Source organism: Salvelinus fontinalis, chromosome 12, assembly GCF_029448725.1.
Source record: "Salvelinus fontinalis isolate EN_2023a chromosome 12, ASM2944872v1, whole genome shotgun sequence".
NCBI lineage: Eukaryota > Metazoa > Chordata > Actinopteri > Salmoniformes > Salmonidae > Salvelinus > Salvelinus fontinalis.
The window spans coordinates 11,959,547-11,979,456 of record NC_074676.1 but is presented as its reverse complement, the minus strand read 5'-3'; the positions used below and the strand labels follow the sequence as shown (position 1 = coordinate 11,979,456).

The window sequence follows — 19,910 nt, the reverse complement described above, 5'->3', positions numbered from 1 at the left end:
CAAAGGACAGTTTTTTGTAAAGGAGTATCCTATTGGATAGGCCTACTGGTATGGCAGATAAGTAGGTGTAAGGCTTCTGAATTGATTATTTAAATAATGCAAGACTGTTTATGCCTTGTTGAATTGGGGAAGAAACTAAGACCTGGCTTCTGCATTGATGTTTCTGTCATGAAATGTTCATCGATGTCCTCGTTTGATTATAAAAGTGTACTAAATGTTAAATCAAATAATAAAATGGGATACTCTTAGCCATGGTCAGAATTCCAGCGTTGTATTCAGGTACAGTAACTGTGGATCCATATGTGCAAGGCATGGACTTATGGACCTGCAACCTTATAACTGCCAAAAAATCAATACACAATATTTTTCACTTTTTTTCCAGAGCTTTGTTTTTTTTTTTTCGTGTAGGACCAGGCTTGTGCCTTGATGGATATTTGTCCTGATGAAGTACTTGATGGTGAAGTATTCATTGAGGGTCCTCAATCTCCTCTCCGGTATACCTATACATACTTGTACTTGTGGGAGCTAAGCCAGGTGCTGTAGTACATGGGCTGAGCACCATAGTAGGGTAGCCACGGCAATAGGTGGGCTGGCAGTGGTCGCCCAGGTGTGTCATCTGCTAATAGATCTCTGGTTTCTTCACCGGCATGCCATTTGACCATGTGCCCAGGGTCTCAATCTTCAGAAGGGTCTCTGGGTTGAGCTTTTCTTGAAGGCTGCGCCGGTGTCCTGGTTGCTAGGGCAGGTAGGGGCCGCACTTCACCATCTCACAGATTTCTGTAGTCAGGTCCTTTGCAAAGAGTCTCAGGAGACAGCCAGTCACTGCCAAACATAATGACATAAATAAATGTTTCTCGTGTTGTTCATGGTCACTATACCTGCTTGGCACACCATTAAAGTAGCCTAGTTGAGAGACTATGACCAACTGAATATTGGAAAATGGTGCACAGAAATACATTTAGAAGGCTAATAGAAAGCAGTGACCCTGCTATTTTAAGTGACCATCAACTGCTTTCAAAAGTGTTTTCCCACAACTGTAAAGAAATGTGCAGTCGCTGGGCATGGATGTTTCTCCCTCTGGCACTTGCAAATTTTAAAGCGCCCCTGGGAGAATATTTCTTGCATAGAGTTCGACAAGCTGACCAATTGAATAGGTAAACCATTCTGATTTTGCTGTTGGTTACTCGTGTTGTTGGCTGAGAAATTAAATGTGCACAACAATTTTCATTAGATATTGCAAAATTTGCTTAACCAAAGGTACCGGACTCAGCTCTGCACCTGGCTCTTACTGGCTGCTGGTCTCAGAGCATTTCGTATTATTCTGTACATAAATCTGAGACACTCCGTTTAGTATGATGTGTTATGTTTCGTATGGTATGCATCATCCATTTCGTATGATATTTTATAAATAAAATTTGTATGAATTTGCAAAACATACAATATGTCACATTTCCAAAACATGTTATGTTATAAATTCCAATTTGTTGTGGCTAACGTTAGCTAGGTAACTAACGTTAGCTAGGTTAGAGGACGGGTTAGCTATAGGGTTAAGGTTATGGGAAGGGTTAGCTAACATGCAAAGTAGCTAAAAAGTAGTTAAAGTTGCTAATCAGCTAAAATGCTAATGTCTGTAACGCAACACCCCAACCAACCACCGTCCTTTCGTTTTTTTGCCTTAAGTGACCTTCTGTCTTATGTTACATTTGGTATGGTAACATATCATATTTACGTTTACTATGTTACGTCTAGTCTGATGCCAGGCTGCTCATTTGGAGTATAGCTGCAGGATCTCAGCCCCAGACCAATTTTTACCCCTGGTAGCACAAGTAACAACACACGAGAAATTACAGTGTGTAGTTTGTGAGTGACATGACGGTCTTGGTTCCAAAAGTGTCAGGAAGGCGTATTGTATTGGCATGGTCTGTTTGTGGTGCTCTATTTGACCTTTTATAATGATTTCTCTCGCTTTATTAAGTCAATCAGGATTCTGAAGGTGTCACAAATTAATTATGCAGTTATCTTTTTTCAGTATAACCATATAAATACATGTTCCTACACTAAATAACAACCTTTGAAATGAAGGTTTAATTAGGTTCACATCATTTCTGATTCTTTGTATCACTGACAGTCCGTTAAAATAACTGAAAAAATGGCATCTATTGAAATGCAAACAGACAAAACAAGAGGACATCTGCGACACAAAGCATTAATCTATTGTGGCACTGCATGTTGTCTTCTCTCGTCAGCTTCATCCACTTGACATGTGAATCAACCCCCCTCAACGAGCGAGACCGGGTGACCCGCTGTTTTGGGAAGTGAGTAGGAGGTAGTGGTACACTTGTAGGCTACAGAACCGAAAACAGCTAGTTGTAATCATTGAGCAATATAGGAGCACCAATTCATCCCTTCACTTTCACGGACAGGTTTCTTATTAAGTGTTGAGAAACATTGTCTAATAATAATTAAGGCACTGAGGCAATGTTCAACAACATGTTATATGTATCCATCTGTTCAGTGTGAACGCGATCTCTGTTACTTTGTTACACGTTTGAATTGTTGTTAAATACATCATTGTTACGTTGGTAGTTACATTGAAATCGCCAACGTGTCAAACCATCGCGTAGCCCAGCCTGGTCTCATTGCAGTCGTAGCCCTTAACTTTAAACTGAACAACATGTATAGGCAACCGGCTGAAGCATGGGGTGGTCAAGCTCAACAACTCAACTCTGTTACATGAAATAAAGAGAGAACTATTACTTATCAAAACGATTTTCTATTGCAAAAATGTATGCAATTTCATGCATGCCATGTGGTCTCCTGTTCTTCACCATATGAGCAGCAGTGGCCATTTTAAGGTGAAAAACTCAACCCCATCTCACTCACCCCCATTGCTTTTTGATCAATAACAGGGTTGTGAGACTGTGACAGGTTTGAGTTTGTCACTATATGTGAAGTTATCCAATCATTCAAATTCATTGTTATTGTTCATCTTCATTCTTATACATGCATATGTTGGCTGTAATGTCCACATTAAAGGTCAACTTTTGGGCCAAAACACCAAAATAACAGCTTTTAAGCTATAACTGATCATACCAGGGTTTTTAATGCTTAACCGATGAATAAAAAATTATTACATGTTGAATACGATATTTGGCTACTGAAGTGCAATTTCTTACCGATCTCTACAGCTTCCATCCAAAAACAAATCATGTGAAATGACTTTAACACATACTGGAGGAGTTACTGGGTAGCTACAACGGCTAGCTTAGCTAACAAGCTAACTATGTTGGTTGCGGCGTGTATGATGAGAATGAAGCATCGATAAGCCACCAAAGGGACAACCCATTTCTGTTTGAAAATTGAGAAAGAGGCGGAGTTGGACCATTTTTGTGCCCAAAGTCGACCTTTAAGAATATATACTGTAGTCCACAGGCCTATTTGAGTGAAGTCACTGGAGAATCCACTTGTATATAGGCCTATTGAGTGAAGTCACTGGAGAGCATCCTATTCGTCTATCAACATTTCTGCTTAGATCTTCACATCTCAGTCTAAAGTAAATTGCCCTGAAATCAGGATTAGGGTTTAATATTTTCCCGGTATTTTACAAATGTTCCATCCTGAGAATAAGTCACTTATCCCGGTTAACCCGGTATTTCCCGCCAAAACCAGAAGTCTCCTTCTAAAGCATTATGAAGTATATGCATAGTCCTATGTCTGAATTTGATTTGAGCTTTGATTGAAAATTCAAGCTGATGCTACCTGAGCCTGATGAGCCACACATTAAATACATTTAATGAGCCCAAGCCCAAAAGAGTCAAAATGATGGTGCCGTTATCCTATAGGCCTACAGTATGTATTGGATATAGTCCAAGGTGGCTTAGCAGTTCAGACGTCTTTTTCTGTTCCGTATTGTCGTGTCCTGTATATATATATATTTACACCTTTCTTCGCATATCTTTTATTTATTTTATTATCCAAGAACTCAACTACAAAAGCTTTCCTGCAAAAGCTTTCCTGCAACCCGCTTCACCAATTACAAAAAGTGTTATTTACCTCAATCTGAAAATCCATCGCGGAAGCTAACCAGGGGCTAATTCTGAAGCTAGCCTGAAAGCTAACCAGAAGCTACTCCGATAGCTAGCCAGAAGCTAATCTGTAGCTGCCCCGAAATTAGCCGGTTTGCTGGCTAGCGTTGGTGTTTCAGCTGCCCACGTTTAGTGGCCATCAGCTATTCCTTTAGCTCGATAATCTACCGGCACTTTTTGTGCAACGCGACTCGGACCGGAGCATTCCGGGACTCTTTTTCTCTCAGTTTCCCCGGATTCCAGCCGCAGGCTCTGGACACTTGCACCTTGATTTCGCAGCTAGCTAGCTGCAAACTGTGTGACTATCGGCTTACTTCGACCCCGGAGCAAACTCAAATCATTCTGGAGCTAGCCAGCTGAGGAGTTCCATCACCATCCGGACCCGTTTCTTTTGTTGCTGCTGCAGATACGGAACCCCACCGGGCCTTCACGACTGACTGCCGCGACTGACTGCCGACGTTATCTGCCCGAGGGATTTATCCAACTGGCACCTCCGTCACGACGTTACCTGAACGCTCATCTGAGGCCCGCTAATCGTTAGCTGTCTTATCGGCTGCTATTTGAACAAGTATATCGGACAACTATTATTATTATTATTATTATTTATTTATTTTATTTTTTTCCTTGGGTCACTATATCTATTTTGCCAATTCGGATTGATCCCCTCTACCACACGGAACCCCACTAACCTACCGACGGAAACGCACGAGGTATCTACAAACAGACCTCCATCCTATGCTGCTACCGATAGCCATATACCCGGCCAGCTGTCTGGATCGCCACGACCCCAACCAACCTCTACTCACTGGACCCTTATTGATCACTCGATTAGCATGCCTCTCCTTAATGTAAATATGCCTTGTCCATTGCTGTTCTGGTTAGTGTTTATTGGCTTATTTCACTGTAGAGATTCTAGCCCTGCTCTCTCTACCATATCCAACCTCTCAGTTCCACCACCCACATATGCGATGACATCACCTGGTTTCAATGATGTTTCTAGAGACAATATCTCTCTCATCATCACTCAATACCTAGGTTTACCTCCACTGTATTCACATCCTACCATACCTTTGTCTGTACATTATTCCTTTAAACTATTTTATCGCCCCCAGAAACCTCCTTTTACTCTCTGCTCTAGGCGACCAATTCTCATAGCTTTTAGCCGTACCCTTATCCTACTCCTACTCTGTTCCTCTGGTGATGTAGAGGTGAATCCAGGCCCTGCAGTACCTGGCTCCACTCCTATTCCCCAGGCGCTCTCTTTTGATGACTTCTGTAACCGTAATAGCCTTGGCTTCATGCATGTTAACATTAGAAGCCTCCTCCCTAAGTTTGTTTTGTTCACTGCTTTAGCACACTCTGCCAACCCGGATGTTTTAGCCGTGTCTGAATCCTGACTTAGAAAGACCACCAAAAATTCAGACATTTTCATCCCCAATTACAAGATCTTCAGACAAAATAGAACGGCCAAAGGGGGCGGTGTTGCAATCTACTGCAAAGACTGCCTGCAGAGTTCTGTTATACTATCCAGGTCTGTTCCCAAACAATTTGAACTTCCACTTTTAAAAATCCACCTCTCTAAAAACAAGTCTCTCACCGTTGCCGCCTGCTATAGACCACCCTCTGCCCCCAGCTGTGCTCTGGACACTATATGTGAACTGATTGCCCCCCATCTATCTTCAGAGCTCGTGCTGCTAGGCGACCTAAATTTGAACATGCTCAACACCCCAGCCACCCTACAAACTAAGCTTGATGCCCTCAATCTCACACAAATTATCAATGAACCTACCAGGTACCACCCCAATTCCGTAAACACGGGTACCCTCATAGATATCATCCTAACAAACTTGCCCTCCAAATACACCTCTGCTGTTTTCAACCAAGATCTCAGCGATCACTGCCTCATTGCCTGCATCCGTAATGGGTCAGCGGTCAAACGACCTCCACTCATCACTGTCAAACGCTCCCTGAAACACTTCAGCGAGCAGGCCTTTCTAATCGACCTGGCCGGGGTATCCTGGAAGGATATTGATCTCATCCCGTCAGTAGAGGATGCCTGGTCATTTTTTTAAAATGCCTTCCTCACCATCTTGAATAAGCATGCCCCATTCAAGAAATTTAGAACCAGGAACAGATATAGCCCTTGGTTCTCTCCTGACCTGACTGCCCTTAACCAACAGAAAAACATCCTATGGCGTTCTGCATTAGCATCGAACAGCCCCCGTGATATGCAACTTTTCAGGGAAGCCAGAAACCAATATACACAGGCAGTTAGAACAGCCAAGGCTAGCTTTTTCAAGCAGAAATTTGCTTCCTGCAACACAAATTCAAAAAAGTTCTGGGACACCGTAAAGTCCATGGAGAATAAGAACACCTCCTCCCAGCTTCCAACCGCTCTGAAGATAGGAAACACTATCACCACCGACAAATCCACTATAATTGAGAATTTCAATAAGCATTTTTCTACGGCTGGCCATGCTTTCCACCTGGCTACCCCTACCCCGGACAACAGCACTGCCCTCCCCTCTGCTACTCGCCCAAGCCTTCCCCATTTCTCTTTCTCCCAAATACAGTCAGCTGATGTTCTAAATGAGCTGCAAAATCTGGACCCTTACAAATCAGCCGGGCTAGATAATCTGGACCCTTTCTTTCTAAAACTATCTGCTGAAATTGTTGCCACCCCTATTACTAGCCTCTTCAACCTCTCTTTCGTGTCGTCTGAGATCCCCAAAGATTGGAAAGCAGCTGCGGTTATCCCCCTCTTCAAAGGGGGGGACACCCTTGACCCTAACTGCTACAGACCTATATCTATCCTACCCTGCCTTTCTAAGGTCTTCGAAAGCCAAGTCAACAAACAGATTACCGACCATTTCGAATCCCACCACACCTTCTCCGCTATGCAATCTGGTTTCAGAGCTGGTCATGGGTGCACCTCAGCCACGCTCAAGGTCATAAACGATATCGTAACCGCCATCGATAGGAAACAATACTGTGCAGCCGTATTCATTGACCTGGCCAAGGCCTTTGACTCTGTCAATCACCACATCCTCATTGACAGCCTTGGTTTCTCTAATGATTGCCTCGCCTGGTTCACCAACTACTTCTCTGATCGAGTTCAGTGTGTCAAATCGGAGGGTCTGTTGTCCGGGCCTCTGGCAGTCTCTATGGGGGTGCCACAGGGTTCAATTCTTGGACCGACTCTCTTCTCTGTTTACATCAATGATGTCGCTCTTGCTGCTGGTGATTCTCTGATCCACCTCTACGCAGACGACACTATTCTGTATACTTCTGGCCCTTCTTTTGACACTGTGTTAACAACCCTCCAGGCGAGCTTCAATGCCATACAACTCTCCTTCCGTGGCCTCCAACTGCTCTTAAATACAAGTAAAACCAAATGCATGCTCTTCAACCGATCGCTGCCTGCTCCTGCCCGCCTGTCCAACATCACTACTTTGGACGGCTCTGACTTAGAATATGTGGACAACTACAAATACCTAGGTGTCTGGTTAGACTGTAAACTCTCCTTCCAGACTCACATCAAACATCTCCAATCCAAAGTCAAATCTAGAATTGGCTTCCTATTCCGCAACAAAGCATCCTTTACTCATGCTGCCAAACATACCCTTGTAAAACTGACCATCCTACCAATCCTCGACTTCGGTGATGTCATTTACAAAATAGCCTCCAAAACCCTACTCAATAAATTGGATGCAGTCTATCACAGTGCCATCCGTTTTGTCACCAAAGCCCCATATACTACCCACCACTGCGACCTGTACACTCTCGTTGGCTGGCCCTCGCTTCATACTCGTCGCCAAACCCACTGGTTCCAGGTCATCTACAAGACCCTGCTAGGTAAAGTCCCCCCTTATCTCAGCTCGCTGGTCACCATAGCAGCACCTACCTGTAGCACGCGCTCCAGCAGGTATATCTCTCTAGTCACCCCCAAAACCAATTCTTCCTTTGGACGCCTCTCCTTCCAGTTCTCTGCTGCCAATGACTGGAACGAACTACAAAAATCTCTGAAACTGGAAACACCTATCTCCCTCACTAGCTTTAAGCACCAGCTGTCAGAGCAGCTCATAGATTACTGCACCTGTACATAACCCATCTACAATTTAGCCCAAACAACTACCTCTTTACCTACTGTATTTATTTATTAATTTATTTTGCTGCTTTGCACCCCATTATTTCTGTCTCTACTTTGCACTTTCTTCCAATGCAAACCAACCATTCCAGTGTTTTTTAGTTTTTATTTTACTTGCTGTGTTGTACTCACTTCGCCTCCATGGCCTTTTTATATTTTATTTATTTATACATATATCTGTTTGCCTTCACCTCCCTTATCTCACCTCACTTGCTCACATTGTATATAGACTTATTTTTTTTTCACTGTATTATTGACTATATGTTTGTTTTTACTCCATGTGTAACTATGTGTTGTTGTATGTGTCGAACTGCTTTGCTTTATCTTGGCCAGGTCGCAATTGTAAATGAGAACGTGTTCTCAACTTGCCTACCTGGTTAAATAAAGGTTAAATAAATAAAATAAAAAAATAGGCTACTGCACAATACGCACAATAGAAAAACATAAAAGCCCACAGATGTAGCTAGCTATATGCTCTCTCGGCTAAATAAATTAAACTTGCTACAGTAGGTTAATCTTTTTGATTGTGAACTGTATTACTGTATTATACTGTATTATATTAATTGTGCACACTGATCAAACCATGATAAAGCAGGGAGAGAACATTTTGGTGCTGCACATGCGGCCTACAAAGTTAGAGTATAGGCTAGATTGTATTTCATACAGTTGAAGTTGGAAGTTTACATACACCTTAGCCAAATACATTTAAACTCGGTTTTTCAACAATTCCTGACATTTAATCCAAGTAAAAATTCCCTGTCTTAGGTCAGTTAGGATCACCACTTTATTTTAAGAATGTGAAATGTCAGAATAATAGTAGAGAGAATGATTTATTTCATCTTTTATTTCTTTCATCACATTCCAGTGGGTCAGAAGTACACTCAATTAGTATTTGGTAGCATTGGGGGGGGGGGGGGGGGTATAGTTTTTTGACCATACAGACATACATACAGACAGGTCATATTATGTATTTGCCATAGCAAGTAATCTCTGCTTTAAATTGATTGGAGAATAATTTTTTGTTAGATATAAGTAGAATAAACATTTTTTGTTGCACCATATCCCTGGATCTCATTGAATGTTTGGCCTTTTGGAAACGTTGAGTGTGGACTGTATGCGTCCGAAACAACCCCGCTTCAGGCTTGGGCAATGGTAAAGAGGAAAGGAAGCCACTACACTTGCGTACTATTGTTTGTACAGATGAACGTGGTACCTTCAGGTGTTTGGAAATTGCTCCCAAGGATGATCCAGACTTGTACACCTCCACAATTTTTTTTCTGAGGTCTTGGCTGATTTCTTTTGATTTTCCCATGATGTCAAGCAAAGAGGCACTGAGTTTGAAGGTAGGCCTTGAAATACATCCACAGGTACACCTCCAAATGACTCAAATGATGTCAATTAGCCTATCAGAACCTTCTAAAGCCATCATTTTCTGGAATTTTCCAAGCTGTTCAAAGTCAACTTAGTGTATGTAAACTTCTGACCCACTGGAATTGTGATACACTAAATTATAAGTGAAATACATTTACATATTTACATTTTAGTCATTTAGCAGACGCTCTTATCCAGAGCGACTTACAGTAGAGTGCATACATTTTATTACATTTTTTACATACTGAGACAAGGATATCCCTACCGGCCAATCCCTCCCTAACCCCTAACCCGGACGACGCTATGCCAATTGTGCGTCGCCCCACGGACCTCCCGGTTGCGGCCGGCTGTGACAGAGCCTGGGCGTGAACCCAGAGACTCTGGTGGCGCAGCTAGCACTGCGATGCAGTGCCCTAGACCACTGCGCCACCCGGGAGACTGAGTAATCCGCCACCTGGGAGACAGAAATAATCTGTCTTTAAACAATTGTCGGAAAAATTACTTGTCATACACAAGTAGATGTCCTAACCAACTTGCCAAACTATAGTTTGTTAACAAGAAATGTGTGGAGTGGTTGAAAAACAAGTTTTAATGACTCCAACCTAGGTGTATGTAAACTTCCGACATCAACTGTATATAGTATATAACCATGCAATGAGGACAATATAAATTAAGCAAAAAAATAAACGTTCCTTTTCAGGACCCTGTCTTTCAAAGATAATACTGAAAAATCCAAATAACTTCACAGATCTTCATTGTAAAGGGTTTAAACACTGTTTACCATGTTTGTTCAATGAACCATAAACAATTAATGAACATGCACCTGTGGAACGGTCATTAAGACACTAACAGCTTACAGACGGTAGGCAATTAAGGTCACAGTTATGAAAACTTAGGCCACTGAAGAGGCCTTTTTACTGACTCTGAAAACACCAAAAGAAAGATGCCCAGGGTCCCTGCTCATCTGCGTGAACATGCCTTAGGCATGCTGCAAGGAGGCATGAGGACTGCAGATGTGGCCAGGGCAATAAATTGCAACATCCGTACTGTGAGACGCCTAAGACAGTGCTACAGGGAGACAGGACGGACAGCTGATCGTCCTTGCAGTGGCAGACCACGTGTAACAAAAACTGCACAGGATCGGTACATCTGAACATCACACCTGCGGGACAGGTACAGGATGGCAACAAAAACTGCCTAAGTTACACCAGGAACGCACAATCCCTCCATCAGTGCTCAGACTATCCGCAATAGGCTGAAAGAGGTTGGACTGAGGCCTATTGTAAGGCCTATTGTAAGGCCTATTGTAAGGCCTATTGTAAGGCCTATTGTAAGGCCTATTGTAAGGCCTATTGTAGGCCTATTGTAGGCCTATTGTAAGGCAGGTCCTCACCAGACATCACCGGCAACAACGTCGCCTATGGGCACAAACCCACCGTCGCTGGACCAGACAGGATTGGCAAAAAGTGCTCTTCACTGACGAGTTGCAAATTTGTCTCACCAGGGGGGATGGTAGGATTCGGGTTTATCGTCAAAGGAATGAGCGTTAGACCGAGGCCTGTACTCTGGAGCAGGATTGATTTGGAGGTGGAGGGTCCATCATGGTCTGGGGCGGTGTGCCACAGCATCATCGGACTGAGCTTGTTGTCATTGCAGGCAATCTCAACGCTGTGCCTTACAGCTCATCCTGATATGACCCTCCAGCATGACAATGTCACCAGCCATACTGCTCGTTCTGTGCATGATTTCCTGCAAGACAGAAATGTCAGTGTTCTGCCATGGCCAGCGAAGAGCCCGGATCTCAATCCCATTGAGCGCGTCTGGGACCTGTTGGATCGGAGGGTGAGGACTAAGGCCATTCCCCCCAGAAATGTCCGGGAACTTGCAGGTGCCTTGCTTGGTGGAAGAGTGGGGTAACATCTCACAGGAAGAACTGGCAAATCTGGTGCAGTCCATGAGGTGATGCACTGCTGTACTTAATGTAGCTGGTGGCCACACCAGATACTGACTGTTACTTTTGACCCCCCCCTTTGTTCAGGGAAATATAATTCAATTTCTGTTAGTCACATGTCTGTGGAACTTCTTCAGTTTGTCTCAGTTGTTGAATGTTGCTATGTTCATACAAATATTTACACATGGTAAGTTTGCTGAAAATAATCACAGTTGACAGTGAGAGGACATTTATTCTTTTGGTGAGTTTACAGATTTTGAAGTCCATAACATACCGTCTTGGTGGAATGATCTATTTATAAAATGTATATTTTGGTTTAACACATTCATCATAACCTTAAACAAACAAAAGTATTAGGCATAAGCCATCAACCTTATTCACAAGTCAACAACACAAGGTCTGTGAATCACAAAGCGGTTTGTTGACAACCAACAGCTGGTGATGGTGCTGCTGTCTTTGACCACATCCACCACCAGGGCGCCTAGACTACTAACAGACAATGCCTGAAATTGGCTACAATTACGCTCAAAACTATATTAAATTAATTAATTGAGCATGTATGTATCAAATTCAGATGTAAATGCAACCTTTGTAGCCTCTGAGGTCCTGCAGACCCTCTACTCTAAATATTAAATATTATTCTTAGGAAGCTTTGATGGGAAATGGGAACTAGACCTCAGTAAGCTATTGGTTGAGACTTTTTGTTTGTTTCAAGAGGAACTGAATGAGGAAGCAAGCATAAGAAAGGAATAATGAGGATGGGGATGTTCTGAATGTTCTGCAAAGCAGTAAGCTTACACTAAACCACTTCCACTGGGCGCACACATCAATTCAATGTCTATTCTATGTTGGTTCAATGTAATTTCATTAATATTATGTGAAAACAACATTGATTCAACCAGTGTGTGCCCAGTGGACAAGCTCTGTTGATCTTGTTTTCGCACTAGATTACCTTCACCATATTTTTCTTTCTCCTTTTAGCTTTTTTATTCAGTGTTGACCAACATTGATTGGCCACACCTTCAGCATGCTGTGCTGGCCAGAGAGCCACCAAGCGTCTGTGTTGTCAGTCTTGCTGTGCTGGTGCAGCCCTGACCCTGGGCTCAGAGTCTCTGATGCAGCAGGAGGCCTCCCAGGCAGGGGGCAGGCTGCTGCTTACATGGGAACTACTGTGACTGAGTGCACAGCTGCACAAAGGAGCAGGAGATGGAGAGCTCAGACTTCCCTCCTGCCTACCGCAGAGGATGCCCAAATGTACACCTGATCTCAAATGCACCCCCACCCCGTCCTCTTTGCATTTGTGAGGATCTGAGAGGATAGGTGTAAGCAATAAGGGAACACAAAATAATGAAAACACTTGAGTAAATGAAGGATACTAAGTTTATTGAAAGCAGGTGCTTCCACACAGGTGTGGTTCCTGAGTTATTAAGCAATTAACATTCCTTCATGCTTAGGGTCATGTATAAAAATGCTGGGCAGGTCATTATTTTGGCTAGCATGGCTATGCCCCCATAAGATGATGATAACCCCATCTACAGGGCAAGTGGTCGCTGAATGGCTTGAGGAGCATGAAAACGATGTCACCAGATTTGAAATCAATTGGACACTTATGGGAGTTTCAGGAGCGGCGCCTGAGACAGCGTTTTCCATCAACAAAACACCGAATTATGGAATTTCTTGTGGAAGAATGGTGTCGCATCCCTCCAATAGAGTTCTAGACACTTGTAGAATCTATGCCAAGGTGCAATGAAGCTGTTCTGGCTTGTGGTGGCCCAACGCCCTATTAAGACACTATGTTGGTGTTTCCTTTATATACAGGTAACTGCCAAAATAATGTACTTTGTAAGCCACACAGGTTACGATTACCTCTTATCTGTTTTAGGGGAAGCTCTTCATGTCCATGACTTCTCCATGGTGGGAGTGGAGTGGCTGGTGAGGAATGTGACGTACCGGCCACACCATGTGCTTTACATAGGACCAGTCAGTCCGGTTCCTCTACTGCTCTTGGCAACCAAATCCAATACCTCAGTGCTCCTCTTGTATGCTGCTGGAGCAGTGGCAATTTTAGCATTTACATCTTGGTGGGGCAAACTAATAAAAATGTTTTAGATGCACGCCAGGAAAGCCACAACACAACACTAAACAATACATTAATTACATTAATAACAGTGACAAACGGTGCCCACAAACTATATTTTTTATTTTATTTAACTAGGCAAGTCAGTTAAGAACAAATTCTTATTTACAATGACGGCCTACCAAAAGGCCTCCAGCAGGGACAGGGGCTGGGATTAAAAATACAAAATAAATTAAATAAGAGACACAACACTACATAAAGAGAGACCTAAGACGACAACATAGCATGGTAGCAACACATTACAACACAGCATGGTAGCAACACAACATGACAACAATATGGCAGCAACACAACGTGGCAGCAGCACATCATGGTACAAACATTATTTGGCACAGACAACAGCACAAATGGCAAGAAGGTAGAGACAATAATACATGACGCAAAGCAGCCACAACTGACAGTAAGAGTGTCCATGATTTGAGTCTTTGAATGAAGAGATTGAGATAAAACTGTTCAGTTTGAGTGTTTGTTGCAGCTCGTTCCAGTCGTTAGCTGAGGTGAACTGAAAAGAAGAGCAACCCAGAGATGTGTGTGCTTTGGTGACCTTTAACAGAATGTGACTGGCAAAACGGGTGTTGTATGTGGAGGATGAGGGATGCAGTAGATATCTCAGATAGGGGGAAGTGAGACCTAAGAGGGTTTTATAAATAAGCATAAACCAGTGGGTCTTGCGACGGGTATACAGAGGCCGGATTACATAAGAGTATAGAGTGCAGTGATGTAAGGCGCAGTGGTGGCAAATCTGATGGCCGAATGGTAAAGAACACCTAGCCGCTCGACAGCACCCTTACCTGCCGATCTATAAATTACGTCTCCGTAATCTAGCATGGGTAGGATGGTCATCTGAATCAGGGTTAGTTTGGCAACTGGGGTGAAAGAGTAGCGATTAGAATAGAGGAAACCAAGTCAAGATTTAACTTTAGCCTGCAGCTTTGATATGTGCTGAGAGAAAGACAGTGTACTGTCTATCCATACTCCCAAGTACTTGTATGAGGTGACTACCTCAAGCTTAAGGACAACAAAGTCAAGGAATTGGAGTGGCCATCACAAAGCCCTGACCTCAATCCTATAGAATATGTGTGTGCAGAACTGAAAAAGCATGTGCGAGCAAGGAGGCTTACAAACCTGATTCAGTTACACCAGCTCTGTCAGGAGGAATGGGCCTAAATTCTCCCAACTTATTTTGGGAAGCTTGTGGAAGGCTACGTGAAACGTTTGACCCAAGTTAAACAATTTAAAGGCAATGCTACCAAATACTAATTGAGTGTATGTAAACTTCTGACCCACTGGGAATGTGATGAAATAAATAAAATATGAAATAAATCATTCTCTCTACTATTATTCTGACATTTCACATTCTTAAAATAAAGTGGTGATCCTAACTGACCTAAGACAGGGAATTGTTACTAGGATTAAATGACAGGAATTGTGAAACTGAGTTTAAATGTATTTGGCTAAGGTGTATGTAAACTTCCGACTTCAATTGTATTAACGGTACCATATTTTAGGGTGAGGCACATGGGCTACTAACAGCCTACTACACAACATACACTTAGTATTACTTAGCTACAGTGTACATATCTCCCTGGCATATTACATCATTTATGCAGCAGCATACAATACATTTTTGGACACACCTTGTTGTGCTGTGCTCACTTGAACAGGAAGGTGGTGCGGCGCTCCTTGTGGGCAAATTTTGCCATCAAAGTCTGGCATTCTCTGGTTTTCTGGTGCGTTCAAGACAATTGGGAACTCTGAAAAAAACAAGGTTGAATCATGATGTCAGTGATCTTCAGGTCAGAGCTCTAGAAAGAGCATTCCCGACTTGGAATTCCGAGTTGGTTGACTGTTCAAAACATATTTTCCCAATCGGAGCTAGTTTTTCATCGAGTTCCCAGTTGTCTTGAACTCACTGAAGTCTGAGTTTTCCCAGTTCCGAGTTTCCAGTTGTTTTGAACGCCGCAGAAGTCATGCTGGATTGACAGCATGAATATTTGTCCTTTTTAAGCTTGGAAAAGAGAATCTTAAACCCAGATTTGGACCACACATGTACTCCACTGAATAGCAGACTAGTGATTGCTTTGCAATGCTTGCAGTTAGCCCCTGATTCCTTCCAAAGCACTCATTGTTGAATATGCGATTTACAACTTGTTGTGTTATGTTTATGTCCAACGGCCGATGAGCACCGATACATTAGATCTAGAATTTTTCTTCATATGACAATGATTGAAAAGGATTTGCCAGTAGATTGTCAATGTGATTCATGAAGATGACTGCTTGTCTAGCTTGCTAGCTATTATTTTTAAAGTATGATGTTGACATGATCACTCCAATCAAAGCTATGGTAGATATGTGATTTTATTTGTGGCCAATGACCTTGAGCCTTCTTGGATGGGCATTTCTAATGTAACTCTATGGCAGCACCCAAGGGGCTTGGATTTTCAAGCTCTCCCTGTAGATTTTGCGGTGACGTAGTGTCCCCATGAGTGACAGAACACTGAGCCAATCACGGCGCAACTAGAGAACATTACCAACCCCTACGCTCCGTATTTGCTGCTGGCTGCCCCACCACCACAGAAAGCACTGAAGTAGGTTGTAACACCTATATTTTGGAGCTGCCTTGCCCAAGAAAGCAAAAAAGAGACCATGTTTGTATTTTTTATTTAACTAGGCAAGTCAGTTAAGAACAAGTTCTTATTTTACAATGACGGCCTACTCCGGCCAAACCCTCCCATAACCCAGGAAGACGCTGGACCAATTGTGCGCTGCCCTATGGGACTCCCGATCACAGCCGGTTGTGATACAGCCCGGGATCGAACCAGGGTCTGTAGTGATGCCTCTAGCACTGAGATGCAGTGCTTTAGACCGCTGCAACACCCGGGAGTGGATTGTGTATGTGTGCCATTCAGTGGGTGAATGGGCAAGACAAAACATTTAAGTGCCTTTGAACGGGGTATGGTAGTAGGTGCCAGACGCACTGGTTTGAGTGTGTCAAGAACTACAACGCTCATAGCTGGCGGTGCTGAATTATCTGCACTACAGACAGCTATATTGGTCAACCAATACAGGACTAGTAAAGGCCCAGTGCACATTTATTATTATTTTCTATATTTTTTTAAATTCCGATTTATTTATATTTTTTTGTAATGTTTTGGGGTGTACTGCCTCACTCTCAGCACCCTTACTTCCCATGGCTATGGCAACGCTGCTAAGTTTTTCACGCTCATCAGTTTCCCGTGTGTATCAAGAATGATCCACCAGCAACTCAATATTAATGTTTTGTACATTCAGTGTATAGGTCAATAAATGCCATTACATACACAAAAGTATGCAAAAGTATGTGGACACCCCTTAACATTTGTGGATTCGGCTATTTCAGCCACACCCATTGTTGACAGATGTATAAAATCGAGCACACAGCCATGCAATCTCCCTAGACAAACATTGGCAGTAGAATTGCCTTACTGAAGATCTCAGTGACTTTCAACGTGGCATCGTCATAGGATGCCACCTTTCCAACAAGCCAGTTAGTCAAATTTTTGCCCTGCTAGAGCTTCCCCGGTCAACTTTAAGTGTTGTAATTGTGAAGTGGAAACGTCTATGAGCAACAATGGCTCAGCCGCAAAGTGGTAGGCCACACAAGCTCACAGAACAGGACCGCCTAGTCCTTAAGCGTGCAACGTGTTGCATCACTCACTATCGAGTTCCAAACTGCCTCTGGAAATACGTTCTCTGGAGTGATGAAGCACGCTTCACCATCTGGCAGTCCGACGGATGAATCTGGGTTTGGTGGATGCCAGGAGAACGCTACCTGCCCGAATGCATTGTGCCAACTGTAAAGTTTGGTGGAGGATGAATAATGTGTTTTTACTGTTTTTCATGGTTTAGGCTTGGCCTCTGAGTTCCAGTGAAGAGATACAATTACATTTTAGACAGTTTTGTGCTTTTAACTTTGTGGCAACAGTTTGGTGAAGGCCCTTTCCTGTTTCAGCATGACAATTTCCCCGTGCACAAAGCCAGGTCCATACAGAAATGGTTTGTCGAGATCGGTGTGGAAGAACTTGACTGGCCTGGACAGAGCCCTGACGTCAACCCCATCAAACAGCTTTGGGATGAATTGGAACGCCGACTGCGAGCCAGACCTAATCGCCCAACATCAGTGCCTGACCTCACTAATGCTCTTGCGCCTGAATGGAAGAAAGTCCCCATAGCAATGTTCCATCATTTAGTGGAAAGCCTTCCCAGAAGAGTGGAGGCTGTTATAGCAGCAAAGGGGGACCACATACTTTGGTCAAGTAGTGTATTTTATGTCATGGTCATACTATGTCTACTCACACAAGCATCTCCCTGGGGGAATACATACACAATTGATTTTGTATTTGACCCACATATATCCTATTTCATGCACTCTTCATTTAATCTGGTCCTCCACTGAAGATCCAGAGACTGCATACCCCAGCCAAGACGTCATTTGGAAGAGGTTTGAGCAGGCCTTCATTATGTCTTGGGGACTAGTCACCTACGCTACTGTATTCAAGGACTTACTATAAGGGTCTGATCTGAGGTCATTGGTTCCAGATGTAAACAATACATCAATACAATACAACTCTAGGGCACAGCATCGCAGTGCTAGCTGCGCCACCAGAGTTTCTGGGTTCGAGCCCAGGCTCTGTCGCAGCCGGCCGCAACCGGGAGGTCCGTGGGGGCGACGCACAATTGGCATAGCGTCGTCCGGGTTAGGGGTTAGGGAGGGATTGGCCGGTAGGGATATCCTTGTCTCAGTATGTAAAAAATGTAATAAAATGTAATAAAATGTATGCACTCTACTGTAAGTCGCTCTGGATAAGAACGTCTGCTAAATGACTAAAATGTAAATGTTATTGTAATACACACACACACACACAGAGATGCATGTATATTGTTCAAGCCATGTTATATGACTTTAGTTGTGACTGATTAAGTTGTTAGAATCATTCCAAACACAGAATAGATTGAGTTGACCAACCATTTTCAAGTTTTGACCAAACTGTATTGCCACATAAAATACACTGTGTAATTCTTACATGTTTATTACTGATGCGCAGACATACAAGCTGGATGGGAGCACACATGACAGTGCATGGGGCCTCAAGACCTATCAGGACGAGACCAGGCAGTTTGTGCCAGAACACCCAGACTTCCTGGGAGCTCGGGTCCTCTTCACTGGGCACAGGTGACTATGTAGGTACATCCTTTTATCACAAGACTCCTCAAAATGGTCTAATCTCTTTTAGGGAAAAACAATATGATTTATATGGACTTCATTTATTAATTACTTTCATTACTAGGTTTATTACTAAATAGGTATAGGTTGTGCAGGGTGTTGTTGACGTGTCTGATGTTTTCTTCTGGTATTTGGTGGAAGACCACTCTGGTACTTCAAGGAGGCTTTGTCTCTGCCAGGCGAGAGAAGAGTCAACCATCCCTACTTCCATGCAGGAGAAACTGGTGAGCACATGAACCCTTACCTCACATCTGAAGTGTTCGTATTAAGTCTAAACTCATGTAATAAGTCTGTTACAGTATAAGCCAATTGATCCCTTGTAGTATTTTGTGTTGAGAATGAAGTTTGTACAGCACAGATAAGTGATTACTATCATCTACATTGATGACATTGATTGACCTCTTTGTCATTCGCAGATGAAGACGGCACTGATGTGGATGGGAGCCTACTGGATGCTCTACTGTTCAACGCGTCTTGCACCGGCCACAGCTTTTCCCTGCTGCGCCACCCAGTGGCCAAGGAGTTCTCTAGGAAGAGAGGGGTGGTGATAAAGGTGTTGGAAGGCCCAAAGGGTTTCCCAAACTCTCAAGGAACTGGCTATGAACTCCATCAGGTGAGGCCAAGCATTGTACAAGATTGGTGGAATATCCTGGACTTGCTTAGTTACCTGCAACCGTTTATGTCATGGTATGATAGAGTAAGAATTCTGACTTTAAATGTTTTCTGTCTAGGTTCCAGGTATAGCTCTGTCTCCACAGCTGAAGGACAAAGCCTTGACCTTGTGGCAGAGAAAATGGGAAACATTTGTCTCAGAGAACTCACGATGGAGACCTACTTGGGGAGAGGCCTGGGGCAGAGGAGTGGTCATTTGGACGCTGACTGTGACATCACCTCAGACCTTGAGCCTGTTGCTTGTGCCCCATAAGTGTTATCATATGAAGGGAAGGATATTTGCC

The 19,910-nt window shown here is 43.3% G+C and overlaps 1 pseudogene; it reads left to right on the top strand.

The window, feature by feature from the left end:
* Positions 1–251: 251 nt before the first annotated feature.
* On the top strand, positions 252–19,698 carry LOC129867692 (adenosine deaminase 2-A-like; annotated as a pseudogene).
* Positions 19,699–19,910: the final 212 nt, after the last annotated feature.